We start from the raw sequence: 14,903 nt of genomic DNA on the forward strand, positions 1-14,903 counted from the left end.
GGTGAAAATCAGAGAACAGGAAGACTATTTGCATCAAACTCAATGAAAAGTTTGTTAACAAAAAGTTAGAGGTAGAAAATTTTGTAATAATCATTTTTAAATGTTGTAGAGAAAATCTAAGGCTGTGTATGGAAGAGGATATATCTATGCTATTTGACAAAATTTAAATTCAACCCACCACACCTATTGAGATTAGGAAAACGATAAATTCACTCAAAAACGAAGGCTCACATGGGACTGATGGCATTTCCAACACAGTACTAAAAGCTAGTTTCCAACAGCTCAGTAGGATTCTCAGCCACATGTTTAGCAGATCAGTGAAACACGTCAATTTTTCAGATGTACTGAAATATGCTATTGTTAAACGCAAAGAATGTTGCAGCAGAAAAGGGCAGGTCTGATGCTAACAACTACCACCCAATCTCACTTCTGACAGCTTTATCCGAAATTCTTGAAAAAGTAATGTATTCAAGAGTAGCTTCACATATTTGTAAAAATGAAGTACTAATAAGTTGTCAGTTTGGTTTTCAGAAAGGCCTCTCAACACAAAAAGTTATATAAGCTTTCACTCATCAAATACTCGTGTTAAATGTTCCAAATAACCACACATCACTCATTTGGGTATTTTGTGACCTCTCAGTGGCTTTTGACTGTGAATCATCTTCTAGATAAGCTTAAGTATTGTGTTACGAGTGGAGCAGTCTAGATTTGGTTTAATTAATATTTATCTGGAAGACTGCAGTAGGTTGAAATTAATAGTACAGATATGAAACTTCCTGGCAGATTAAAACTGTGCGCCCGACCGAGACTTGAACTCGGGACCTTTGCCTTTCGCGGGCAAGTGCTCTACCAACTGAGCTACCGAAGCACGACTCACGCCCGGTACTCACAGCTTTACTTCTGCCAGTACCTCGTCTCCTACCTTCCAAATCTCAATAGTACAGATAGTCTGCAAGAATCAGCAGAGTCCTCTAACTGGGGAGTATCAAGAACGGTCTACCAAGGCATTCATTCTTGGTCCCTTACTGTTCTCAATATATACTAATGATTTGCCATTATGTATTCATGAAGATGCAAAGCTAGTTCTTTTCACTGTTGATACAAGTATAGTAATGACACCCAACAAACAAGAATTAACTGAGTAAATTGTAAACAATGTCTTTCAGAAAATTATTAGGTACTTCTCTGCAAATGGACTCTCACTAAATGTTGAGAAAACACAGTATATACAGTTATGTTCAGTAAATGTCATAACACCATTAATAAATACAGACTTTGAACAGAAGTCCGTTGCTAAGGCAAGATATTTATAATATCTGGGTGTGTGCACTGATGAGAAACTGAATTGGAGAAACACATTGATTATATGCTGAAATGGTTAAGTCCAGCTACTTATGCTATTACGGTTATTGCAAATTTTGGTGATAAACATATCAGTAAATTAGCCTGCTATGCATATTTTCGTTCACTGCTTTCATATGGCGTTATATTTTGTGGTAATTCATTATTAAGAGAAAAAGAATTCATTGCTCAAACGCGTGAAATCAAAATAATAGCTGGAGCCCATCCAAGATCATCTTCCTGACATTTATTTACGGAATTTGATATATTCACACTACCTTCGCAATACATATATTCACTCACGATTTTTTTTATTAATAACCCTTCCCAACTCATAAATAATAGCGAACTTCATAGCCACAACACTAGAAGAAAGGATGATCTTCACTATTCTTGGTTAAAAACTCACTTTGGCACAGAAATGGCTGAATTATGAAGCCAAAAAGGATTAAAAGTGTTACAGATAGCCAACCAACATTTAAAAACAAATAGAAAAAATTTTTGAATGACAGCTCCTTTTATTCAATATATGAATTTTTTAGATACAAAGTAGTAAGTGTAAGAAAAATTATATTGTTTAATGAAATCGTATGTCAAACTTCCAACTTCCACATCATCACGAAATGTCACGAAATGTCACATTCATGATACCTGCAACAGGTATTAATGTAATGCAATGTAATAACGTTTACGAATCAAAGCATGGAATGTCAGAACTTCGAACGTATGATGAAAGTCAAAAAATGCGAAAAGGGGGATTCAAAGGCTAAATCTAAATAGAGTGGGAGTCAATGAAGTGAAATGGAAAGAAGGTAAAGATTTCTGGTCAGACGAATGTACGGTAATATCAACAGCAGCAGAAAATGATACAACGAGAGTAGGATTTGTTATGCATAGGAAGGTACAGGGTGTTTCAAAAATGACCGGTATATTTGAAACGGCAATAAAAACTAAACGAGCAGCGATAGAAATACACCGTTTGTTGCAATATGCTTGGGACAACAGTACATTTTCAGGCGGACAAACTTTCGAAATTACAGTAGTTACAATTTTCAACAACAGATGGCGCTGCAAGTGATGTGAAAGATATAGACGACAACACATTCTGTGGGTGCGCCATTCAGTACGTCGTCTTTCTGCTGTAAGCGTGTGCTGTTCACAACGTGCAAGTGTGCTGTGGACAACATGGTTTATTCCTTAGAACAGAGGATTTTTCTGGTGTTGGAATTCCACCGCCTAGAACACAGTGTTGTTGCAACAAAACGACGTTTTCAACGGGGGTTTAATGTACCCAAAGGACCGAAAAGCGGTACAGTAAAGGATCTGTTTGAAAAATTTCAATGGACTGGGAACGTGACGGATGAACGTGCTGGAAATGTAGGGCGACCGTGTACAGCAACCACAGAGGGCAACGCGCAGCTAGTGCAGCAGGTGATCCAACAGCGGCCTCGGGTTTCCGTTTGCCGTGTTGCAGCTGCGGTCCAAATGACGCCAACGTCCACGTATCGTCTCATGCTCCGGAGTTTACACCTCTATCCATACAAAATTCAAACGCGGCAACCCCTCAGCGCCGCTACCATTGCTGCATGAGAGACATTCGCTAACGATATAGTGCACAGGACTGATGACGGCGATATGCATGTGGGCAGCATTTGGTTTACTGACGAAGCTTATTTTTGCCTGGACGGCTTCGTCAATAAACAGAACTGGCGCATATGGGGAACTGAAAAGCCCCATGTTGCAGTCCCATCGTCCCTGCATCCTCAAAAAGTACTGGTCTGGGCCGCCATTTCTTCCAAAGGAATCATTGGCCCATTTTTCAGATCCGAAACGATTACTGCATCACGCTATCTGGACATTCTTCGTGAATTTGTGGCAGTACAAACTGCCTTAGACGACACTGCGAACACCTCGTGGTTTATGCAAGATGGAGCCCAGCCACATCGCACGGCCGACGTCTTTAATTTCCTGAATGAATATTTCGATGATAGTGTGATTGCTTTGGGCTGTCCGAAACATACAGGAGGCGGCGTGGATTGGCCTCCCTATTCGCCAGACATGAACGCCTGTGACTTCTTTCTGTGGGGACACTTGAAAGAACAGGTGTACCGCCAGAATCCAGAAACAATTGAACAGCTGAAGCAGTACATCTCATCTGCATCTGAAGCCATTCCGCCAGACACGTTGTCAAAGGTTTCGGGTAATTTCATTCAGAGACGACGCCATATTACTGCTACGCATGGTGGATATGTGGAAAATATCGTACTATAGAGTTTCCCAGACCGCAGCGCCATCTGTTGTTGACAATTGTAACTACTTTAATTTCGAAAGTTTGTCTGCCTGAAAATATACTGTTGTCCCAAGCATATTGCAACAAACGGTGTATTTCTATCGCTGCTCGTTTAGTTTGTATTGCCGTTTCAAATATACCGGTCATTTTTGAAACACCCTGTAGGACAGAGAGTGTGTTACTGCGAACAGTTCAGTGACAGGATTATTATCATCAGATTCGACAGCAAACCAAAGCCGACAACTACAGTTCAGGCACTCAAGCCAACGTAGCAAGTAGAATATGAAGAGACAGAGGAAGAATATGAGGATATCGAACGGGTAACGCAGTAGGTAGAGGGAGACGACAATTTAAAGTCATGGGGGACTGGAATGCGGTTGTAGCGCAATGAGTAGCAGAAAGTGTCACGGAAGATCGTGCGCCCGGCAGGGGAACGAGTAATTGAGTTCTGCCATAAATTTCAGATGGTAACAGCGAATACTCTGTTGAAAAGTAGCAAGAGGATGAGGTGTAATTGGGAAAGACCTAGAAACACGGGAAAGTTCCTGCTGGGTTGTATTAAGGTCACATAGAAGTTCCGAAATCGTTTATTGAACTATTGGGCATACCCAGGTGCCGACATACACTTACTCTACAATTTAGTAGTCATGAAGAGTGGACTAAAGTTTAAGATAATCGCTGGAAAGAATCATTGTGGAAGGAAGTGTCATAATGAAGTACTTAGGAATGAAGAAACGCGGTTGATGTTTGCTAGGGATGTAGATATCGCGATAAAGAATGCAATAGTAGAAGTGGACATCTAACAGATGAAATACTTCAATTGGTTGAAAAAAGAAGGCACTACCAAAATCACATGGAAGGACAAGAATACAGCAATATAAATCCGTCAGGAATGTACCAAATACGAAGTGTAGGGCAGCCAAGGTGATATGACTGCGGTACAGATGTGAAGAAATCGAAGAAGCAATGGTCGTCGGGAGGACTGACACAGCGTATGGTTAAGTCCAAACAACATTCGGTAAAAATTGAAAGCAGTGGGGTGATTACTAAAAGTTTAATGGGAATTATACTGTTAAGAGCAGAGGAGAGAGCGGATGGGTGGAAAGATTACATTGAAGGCGTATTAGAGAGGAAAGACTTGTCTGATGATGTGACAGAAGAAGAAAGAGAAGTCCATACGTATGACACAGGGGATCCAGAATTTGGCTCATAATTTGTAGCAGCTCAGGAAGACTTCAGATCAGACGAGGCAGAAGGGGTAAATACATTCCATTGTAATTTCTAAAATCATTGGGAGAATGGAAACCAGATGGCTATTCAAATTGGTATGTAGAATCTATGAGACTGGTGACGTACCATCAGACTTTCGGAAAAATATAATCCATACAATCGCGAAGGTAGTAATGGGAGGTAACTGCGGAAACTATAGCACAGTCGGCTTAACAGCTTGCGCATCCAAGTTGCTGACAAGAATAATATACAGGAGAAAAGAAAAGAAAATTGACGATCAGTTAAATGGCTACCTTTAGGAAAGGTAAAGGTACCGGAGAGGCATTTCTGATGTTGGGCTTGATGAAGAAACCAAAGCACAAGAATAATTAGAACTCCTCATCCCAGAAAAGTGTTGGGCAGTTAAATTGGAGCAAAACGTTCAGAGTCCTGAGAAAAATAGCAATAAACTATAGGGAAAGGCGAGTAATATGATTTGAGTAAAAGAACCAAGAGGGGACAATAAGACTGGAAGACCCAGAGCGAATTGCTCGGATTAAGAAGACAGGGATGCAGACTATCACCCCTCCTTTTATGTCTATACATCGAAGAAGACATGACGGAAATAAAAGAAAGGTTCAAGAGTGGGTGTAAAATTCATGGCGAAAGGGTATGAATGATAGGATCGCTATTGTCAGTGAATGCGAAGAAGAATAACAGGACCGTTTTGATGAAGTGAACAGTCTGGTGGGAACGTAATATGGATGGAGAGAACCGTAAAAAGACAAAGGAAATGATATTTAGCATAAATGAGAATAGCGAGAAACTTAACATCAAAGTAAACGAAGTTAAGGAATTATGTTACCCCAGAAGCAAAATACCCCATAGCGGAAGAAGCAAGGATGACATTAGAAGCAGACTAGCACAGACAAAGAGGGCATTCCTGACCAAGAGAAGTCTACAGGTATCAAACATAGGCCTTAATTCGAGGATGAAAATTCTGGGGCTGCACGTTTGGAGCACAGTTTATATGGTACTGAATCATAGACAGTGGAAAAATTTAAACATAAAAGAATTGAAGCGTTTGAGATGTGGTGCTACAGAAAAACGTTGAAAATTGGGTGTAGGGATAAGATAAAGAATGAGAAGTATCTCTGCAGACTCGGTGAAGTAGTAAGGTGCGTGATCGTGGGACATGTGTCACGACATCAGAGAATAACCCATACGTCATTAGAGGGAGCAGAAGAGGGTGAAAACTACAGGGAAAGACAGAGTTTTTAATACAAACAACAAACAATTCTAGCGGTGCTACTTCTCTGTACACAACATCGCCGTCCGCTGCTAAGGATGTGGCGTGCAAGTACTACCCGGAAATGAAGAGGTTAGCGCAAATAAGGAATTCATGGCGGGCCTCATCAAACCAGATAGAAGACTAAAAGAAACCTTATTCATGTTGTCTTGTAGTCTTTATTCCTATAATTACTGTATAATGTCGACCGTGAAGTCTAAATTTCTATCCATAGATCTATAACATCGAGGAGATGAAATTTGGAAGGTAAGAAAAATCTTGACCTAGGTGGCTATGGAGCACATCTTACCCCTGCTTTGTGACCAATGGTTTGCTCCTGTACATCGTAGTATGGGCCGTTTTCTAAAAATTTTGTGAGCATTTTAGTTCAGACCCTGCAACGTAGAAGAAAAAGAGAGCACTGACGTTGGCGTCGCTACTTATTAAAATCGATAAAATTAACAAATGACGGCAAATGCATAAAAAATGGTGGGGTATTTAAAATAAGATCAGCTCTATTGGGTTAGAACATTCCTAAGTCACAGTCATAAGGCGACATGCCAGTTCACCGAATCATACACTTATTACCTCCTCACTTCTCCTCCTTTCCATTAGCAGCACTTTCTTAATGTTTCAGGTCTTAACAAATACATGGTTTGCCGCACCAAAACCCAGTTGTAACTCAAGACAGATACATACAACCTCTTCCCCCCTCCCAACGCACACACACACACACACACACACACACACACACACACACACACACACACGCGCACACACACACTCTGTATTGATTCTCTGGCAGCGAGAAACATTTATTTATGGTTCACATGAATGTAATAAAAGTAACTGTTATTCTGTGCACAAAAGAGATCGTGAAACTACGTATTAATTATCTCACTTTGATGTACAGCAGTGTCGATTTCTCAAGACAGTGGAACTACGTTTTGGAGTAAAGATACTGAGGTCAATGAAAACAATAGAAATATATTTTCCTAATCTTTTTACTCTGGTTTGAATCTTTCTACAAGCAAGACGTGGTTGGATACATATGAATCTTGTAACGTATTTCTGGTAAATATATGCTGTTGTTGATAGCACAACCACATATTACAGTAGCATTAGGATTCCTGCATGTATGAAAATTTGATTGCGAATTTTCCAGAGACCAATAATGCGCGGTACAGCGTGAGCTGCAATTAGTATTGTTGGCCGCCAATTGCAAGATGGCAGATCTTTTTCTAAATAACTCAAATATTACGTGGCGTAAAGCCAGAAGGAGATGGTTTACAATTAATTACTTGAATAAGCAGACTAAAATCAGGGTAATTTGACTCATTTTACAAACAGTAGTATCGATATCAAAACTGATTCTAGTAGTTGCCGCTTCACGTGTTGTTCAAGTGACAAAATTTTTCACAGTTGAGAAAGTGCTCACCTTTGAATTAATAATAAGTGTACCATTCAAAAGGTGTTTCTTCATACGAACCTATGAAAGTATAAGTTATTATTGTAGCTAAAAGACATTTCATTACAGCCCTAAGATATTTCTAAAAGTAAACGATTAAGGTGCTACACAGCGATCTGTTCCTAATCTATTTTTCGTCTATACACACACTCCAAAGTGATTTATTTATCGGGCAATTGAATATAGAAAGCCTGACCTGTATCTAAGATGAAATTACATGCCCGTGGAACGTAACCGTTGTGAATATGTTGTAGGTAGGTAGCCTCATGTGACCTTACAATCTGTTATTAACAGCACAAGTGTACTCACACCTATTGTTGAGTGACTCCTACCCACACACGATACACACACACGTAAAAGACACCACACTGACTCTACAACGAATCTACACACACATGTACACACAAAAATTCACCATTTGTACTTTATTGTAATTTGTGTTGTATTTTCTTTCATGTACACTATTGCCTGCAACAACGAGGTTGAAAATTGATAGGCAAGACATTAGCCTGACAGAAGTTGTTGGTAATCAGATCCTGAGAAATACTATAACACTGCATAACATCCAAGGCAAGGATATGGTGGCACGCAACTCCAAGCTTCAAGAGTAAAGGTAATAAGTGTCTGTGTGGGCATGCAACAATTGACATTTTATTTGTGCATTTTCAAAATTTGCAGTGCTGTGTTGGTAACTTATTGATTTAGAAAAATGCTTTTGTAGTTTATCATCATAGAGTAGGGATTGGTAGTGGGAGTGATTTTTTTTTTTTTTTTTTTGTTTAGATTATTGTGGCGTTTCAGTGTGTTAATCTTTCTTGTGACTTGTATTTTGTCACATTTGATTGTATATTGTGTATAGTGCATTTAGGTATTGTATTTTGTCACATTTGATTGTATATTGTGCATAGTGAATTTAGGTATCCAGCATGGGTAGACCTATGAGGTAAGTAAAGTTAGAGGAAGATAATTTGACAGAATCATAGCAAATTGAAACACAGTATAATATCGCGGAATTCCAGACTTTGGAAACCGAGAAATCGGAGATTGATAGTGTGGGAGCACTGGAACAACAGACAAGCGCCAGATTAGATGACGCTACCAGCAATACAACAGAAGCCGTAGCGACAGAGGAGGTGCTGTTATTTACGACAGAAAACAATTTACTTTCTCTGTTGGTACAGAAACTAGACGTGAGAGAGAATATAAAGGAACAGCAAAGGGTAGAAAGAGAAGATATTAGGGAAACGAACGAGAGGAATGAGAATAGGCAAAAGAAAAGGAACGAGAGGAAAGGGTAGGAATACGCGAACACGAAAAAAATAATAGGTTGACCGAACAAATAAACAAGGTTCTCTATGATCGCAGTAAGGGTATCGTGGATCCCATAAAGGAGGAAATGTATAGCATACGAACACAAATGGAAGAACTAGTTACTCAAAATAAGGATTTGCCTAGTAACGTAAGTTACCTGGACTCACGAATAGACAGACTAGAAGACACTCACCAAACAATTGAAGTCCAGGTAAAAAAGATGTGATGTGGGCGATTTTTACAGCAATCTATACAAGAAAATAGAAACGAAAGTCATCGCAACACTGCAACGCTTGAACATTGCAGTACAACGCGAGAAAGATGACCTTTAAATGAACTACCACAGAAAACACAGCAGCGTGTTGTTATGGTAGGCCATGAGACTAACGAGAACAGATTGAGAGAATCTAATGAAACCCCGCATAGTAATTATCGGTATGGTAACAACCTCATTAACACCGCACGCTGCGAGATTTTAGACTGCCGTTAAGCTGGTAAAAGCAGTCCGAGCAGTGACGAGCATATTGTCGGTACAACAGCCGCTGACGTTGCAGCCTTGTCGCATATAAAGAACGGAGAGTTGCTTGTAAGACATATCAATTCCAGATGTTCTCGGAAGAGAAAGAGACGATGCATCCTGTAATTTTCATTAAGAGTTTTAGGAATGCGCTGTCTGCTTCCTGGTCAGAGAGGCAAAAGGTCAGTTTGTGATTTCTTTCATAACTGGCGATGCAGCGTTGTGGGCGATGAAAATCACCGACTCTTGTAAGAACTTCTCGGGATTCGAAAAGTTATTTCTATCACGCTTCTGAGGTATGTTCAAGATACCTTGAGCAAGTAGGTCTACAATCACGAACCATACAACCCCAGACAGGGAAACTTACATAGGTACTTTGAAAATTGCTTAAATTAGACTCGGTATGTGGATGAGCCAATGTAACAAATACTGAAACGAAAATTACCAATTGCTATTAGGTGAAACTTTTCTACGTCTCTGATACCGACCTGGGACAGCTTATGGCCACTGTTGACTAACTTGACCTTATACAGGAACAGGCAAAGCAAAGCGAAATAAGGACAGTGGCATAGTTCATAATAATTTTGACAAAAGTAGGTATCAAAACAGAAACAATCCAAGGAAAAACGGACATCAAAGAGACAAAGAGCTCAGTGCCTGGGCCAGTGGCAACCACCAAAACCGGCACGAAAGTCAAGGATATTATAGAAGTAATAATAAAAATTCCAGTGGAAATCTTTTTAAGAACGGGAGCAACAACTGTAATGAAAAAAGGAGAAATGAAAGAGCCCATAACGCTTTATTTCAGCCAAAAAATATGAGGGACATGAATGAACAAGGACCAAAGATAGAGACAGCAAACTGGCGCTCCAACCAAACACAACAATGTAGGAACCATTCTGTGAAAAACATAAATGTTGCACTAATGCCAGCTCCTAATCAGAAACCAGAGTGGGTGCAGCCATAGAATAAGATGCCGCAACACATGCAGCAATCTCGTAGTGTCACAATAGTGGAAATGAAGGATGACCCACAACCAAGTACATCCCAAGCGTCAAACACCACATGCCCAATGTAAGCCTTCCTCATTGGTCGTGGGGGCACAAAAACGATTCAGACGATACGTAAATGTATCCATATTCAGGTACAACGAAGGGCTGGATCTGAAAGAGGAGCATTGTGCTGATTCAAGAAAGTGTGGTCACCGAGATATTGAGTTTGTACAAGCTGCAATCGAAGGAAACATACACAGCATGCCCGAGAATGCAATTATTGATATCAATGCCAGTTACCGATTAAGACCTATTCAAATGCATCTGCCAGGTGAACAAGTGGCCAATATTGCCGGTTCAAAATTGTAGAAGCCATACATGGATATACGCAGCGAATTCATTCAGGTACGTGCCCTCATTCAAGTAGGAAACGAGGTGATAAGATGCTCATTCCTCTTTGTGAAAATTTAGCTGTTCCCTATATCCTAAGCTGAGAATTTTTAAAAGAACAGGACGCTGTAAGCTATATGCTAACATACGAACGAAGGAAGGTTATTTGAAGTGACAGTGATACAAAAAACTCCTTTACGTGGACAGTATTGCACAATGTTGAAGAAAACCTATTGCACATAACCAGCCACTATACTCGATCAATCTACCCATGTATAATTGAAAACAGTGAAAGTGAGGTCGACTACGTAAGAAAAAAACATAGATGCAAAGGTCACCGAATCGAGTTTTCTCAGTGGTAAACAGCCACGAGAACTCGCATGGTTATTGAAACATTGTGCAATGGTATTCGCCAAAAAGCCAGGGATAATTAAGGGATACATTTATGATATGCTTGGAAATATTGCCGTGCCACTATTTGGTACCATGGAGCAAAAAGACGGTAGTGTCTAAGGAGATAAAGCGTATGATTAAATGGGGGATGATAGAAGCTTCCCTAACTCCCTATAGCAGTCTGTTAGTTGCTGTACCCGAAACCGATGATGCGCGATATATCAATACGATTATCGTATTATTGTGAACAGATACAAAAATTTCAAGAAGTACAATATTTAACGAGCTTCGACTTAAATGCTCATACTGGCAAGTCTTATTATGAGAAGTTTGTAGGAAGTATACTGTCTTCATTTTTGCTGGCCGAAACTGTCAGTTTAGAGTGTCACCCTTCCTGCTCAAAGTGAACACCAGAGGTTTCATTGCGGCCTTAGATATAGTCATAGGTCCTGATTTCCTAGACAAGTTAACGCTCTATGTTGATGACTTATTTACAGCTACAGAGCTATGGCCAGAACATTTACAACTAATAGATTGTGTGCTAAAGATATTTGCTGAGCTCGGTGTCACGGTTAATTTAAAAAAGTCAAAATTAGGACAAGGGGAGATAAAGTTCTTCAGTCACATTATCTCGCCTGTGGGGATAATGACTGATCTGGCTTAGCATTATCCGATACGGTATTTACCTTACCCAAGTATGAAGAAACAGTTATAAGCTTTCCTATGCCTAGTGTTTAGACGTTTTGTGCCTGTGCAGATGCCAACCAGTGATGGGCTGATAAACCTGCTAAGGAAGACACCTTGGTTTTTCTCTGAGGAGTACAAGACAGCTTCTGATAGAATCAGAGAGGTTGTAATCATGTCTGAATCACTACATCATCCAAAAATGACGAAAGACTTTTTCTAGCGACAGATGCTTCAACCTGTGGGTTAGGAACGTGTTTGTTCCAAGTCGACGGGACCTTGGGACAAACTGAAGTTAAAATTATAGGTTTTGCAAATCGTGTCTTATACGGTTGTGACCGAGCTTATTCTGCAACCGAACTCGAGATACTGGCTGTGGTTTGGGCACTAAAGAAGTACCATTGTTATGTGTATGATAATCACGTAGTGTTTTTCTGCGACCAACAAGCTCCGAGTTTTATCCTGTCATGCAGGTTGTTACATGTCAGGCCAATCTGGTCGGTATTACACTTGTAAGACGACGATTTTGAAATAAGACGCATGAAAGGAAAGGACAATGTGGTGGCGGATGCGTTGTCGTATTTGCCAAAAGGATTGCCCAGACCACAGAGGTTGTAGAACAATCAACACAATATTAGATCCTGTTGATACAAGATGCAAGTCGGTGACAAACATATCAGACAACGTGTAAGAACGTAAGGGACCTGCAAAATGCAGATCCCTTCTGGCAGAATGTAAAAGATCTATTAAAAATTAATACAAAAAGATATATTAGAAAGCAATAAAGCTGTAGAATGATGTTTTATTCCACAGCGATCACCCCGATTCAGAGCATTGCTGTATATGTATCAAAGCAGAGAATATACATAATGTTATCTGGTACATACACCACAGCTTGGGTCATGTTGGCATAAAGCAATGTGCAAGCAAAATAGCGACCTATTGCCATACTCCCAATTTGCATGAACGTACCAGGAAGTTAATAAGGAGCTACCTACTGTTATATTACCAATTCTCATGAACGTGTTAGGAAGTTAATAAGACATGTCTGGCTTGTCAAAGGGTAAAGCTGGCAAAATGTAGTATGTTTAATGAACTACATACAATATAGCATCACAACCAGTACAATAGAAGCCGTTGATGTGATGGGACCCTTACCAACAGCTAAGGGGTCATTAACTACCTGGCAGCTGTTGTTGTTGTTGTGGTCTTCAGTCCTGAGACTGGTTTGATGCAGCTCCCCATGCTATTCTATCCTGTTGAAGCTTCTTCATCTCCCAGTACCTACTGCAACCTACATCCTTCTGAATCTGCTTGGTGTATTCATCTCTTGGTCTCCCTTTACGATTTTTACCCTCCACGCTGCCCTCCAATACTAAATTGGTGATCCCTCGATGCCTCAGAAAATGTCCTACCAACCGATCCCTTCTTCTAGTCAAGTTGTGCCACAAGCTCGTCTTCTCCCCAATTCTATTCAACACATCCTCATTAGTAATGTGATCTACTCATCTAATCTTCAGCATTCTTCTGTAGCACCACATGTCGAAAGCTTCTATTCTCTTGTTGTCTAAACTATTTATCGTCCACGTTTCACTTCCATACATGGCTACACTCCATACAAATACTTTCAGAAATGACTTCCTGACACTTTAATCTATACTCAATGTTAATAAATTTGTCTTCTTCAGAAACGCTTTCCTTCCCATTGCCAGTCTGTATTTTATATCCACCTGGTAGCTATTTATGATGTATTCTCCAAGTACATAAAATGCTACCATACTGGGAATCCTACAACCACTTCCCTTGTAAGAAAATTAATAAGTGACTAAATTCCACAAGCTAGGAAACCAGTCACCTTCTTGACAGACTACTCACTTTAAAAGCAATAAATGGTAGACTTTTATAAGAGAACAAAGTGTTAAATGCATTTTGATACCCATGTTTAACGCCAGAGCGAACCAGGTTGAAAGAATATTTAGTAAGTTCAACCGCTTTGTAAGAACTTACTCACCAACACAGCATACTAATTGGATGCAATATGCCCCTCTATTTGAGAGTATTTGTAATAATTTATCCCATGAGTCGACATGGTTCACACTCACTGAGCTCGTGTCATGTGAGATTGGCTGTAATGAATGGTTGAAACCATTACCTCAAAGTCATGGAGAGGAGGCAAGGGAAGAGAATGTGTATAAGGAGACAGGCTCAACCTAGGAGCTGAAAACACAATGAGCATCAGAGTTAGATACAGGAGTACCAAGAAGGCAATATGAGCTATGAGCTTACTGTGGACTCATCCTATAGCCTCTAACATAAAGAAAATCAATAAAAACTGGCAGCTTCTCTATACAAGTCCACATCTAATTGTGAAAATACCTCATGAATGTTGTACCCTCGTTGCTAATCCAAGGACAGTGATGGTGAAAGGTCCATATCCATACTGGAATTTAGAAACATTAATTGCCCCAGAATAAGTTGATATTAAAGGTGTGATAGCAAGAAAAACAAACCTATTATTTTTGTAAATAGCACAGGTCTGCGACATAAAAATTGTTTCAAATTTATTAAGCGATTTTTATAATGTTTAGGGAAAAATGGTGAAAAAATTCCATCATGTACTGCTATTTTACAAACTGCTTGTGTAATTTTACCTTTTTTCGATATATCATCATTCTAGAGAGTTTGAATTTTGGTGTTTATGATCTCCATATACTGTTATTTAGCCTCCAGATTCTTTAGATGATATAGATGATCACGAACCATTGGCTCAGCAAGGTGATAGTGAAGAAGACAGAGATTGCTACGATACCTGGCACAACCAATCCCGTTACAATCTCACAACCTGAATTGAACGACTTAGTTAGATACCTAGGCCTTTCCAAAGAATTGGCAGAGGTTTTGGGATGTAGATTAAAAGATAAACATATGTTGGCTCTGGGTACATCCTCTTCTTGTTATCGATCGAGGGAAAAGAAGTTTGTATCTTCCTTCTCTCAAGAAGGTGACTTGGTGTTTTGCAG

General features: G+C 39.7%; 1 non-coding gene across 1 annotated transcript; it reads right to left on the reverse strand.

The window, feature by feature from the left end:
* Positions 1-793: 793 nt before the first annotated feature.
* Trnas-cga (transfer RNA serine (anticodon CGA)) lies at positions 794-868 on the reverse strand. The gene has a single exon. It is a non-coding gene; the product is annotated as a tRNA-Ser (tRNA).
* Positions 869-14,903: the final 14,035 nt, after the last annotated feature.

The sequence above is a fragment of the Schistocerca serialis genome, chromosome 4, assembly GCF_023864345.2.
Source record: "Schistocerca serialis cubense isolate TAMUIC-IGC-003099 chromosome 4, iqSchSeri2.2, whole genome shotgun sequence".
Lineage (NCBI taxonomy): Eukaryota > Metazoa > Arthropoda > Insecta > Orthoptera > Acrididae > Schistocerca > Schistocerca serialis.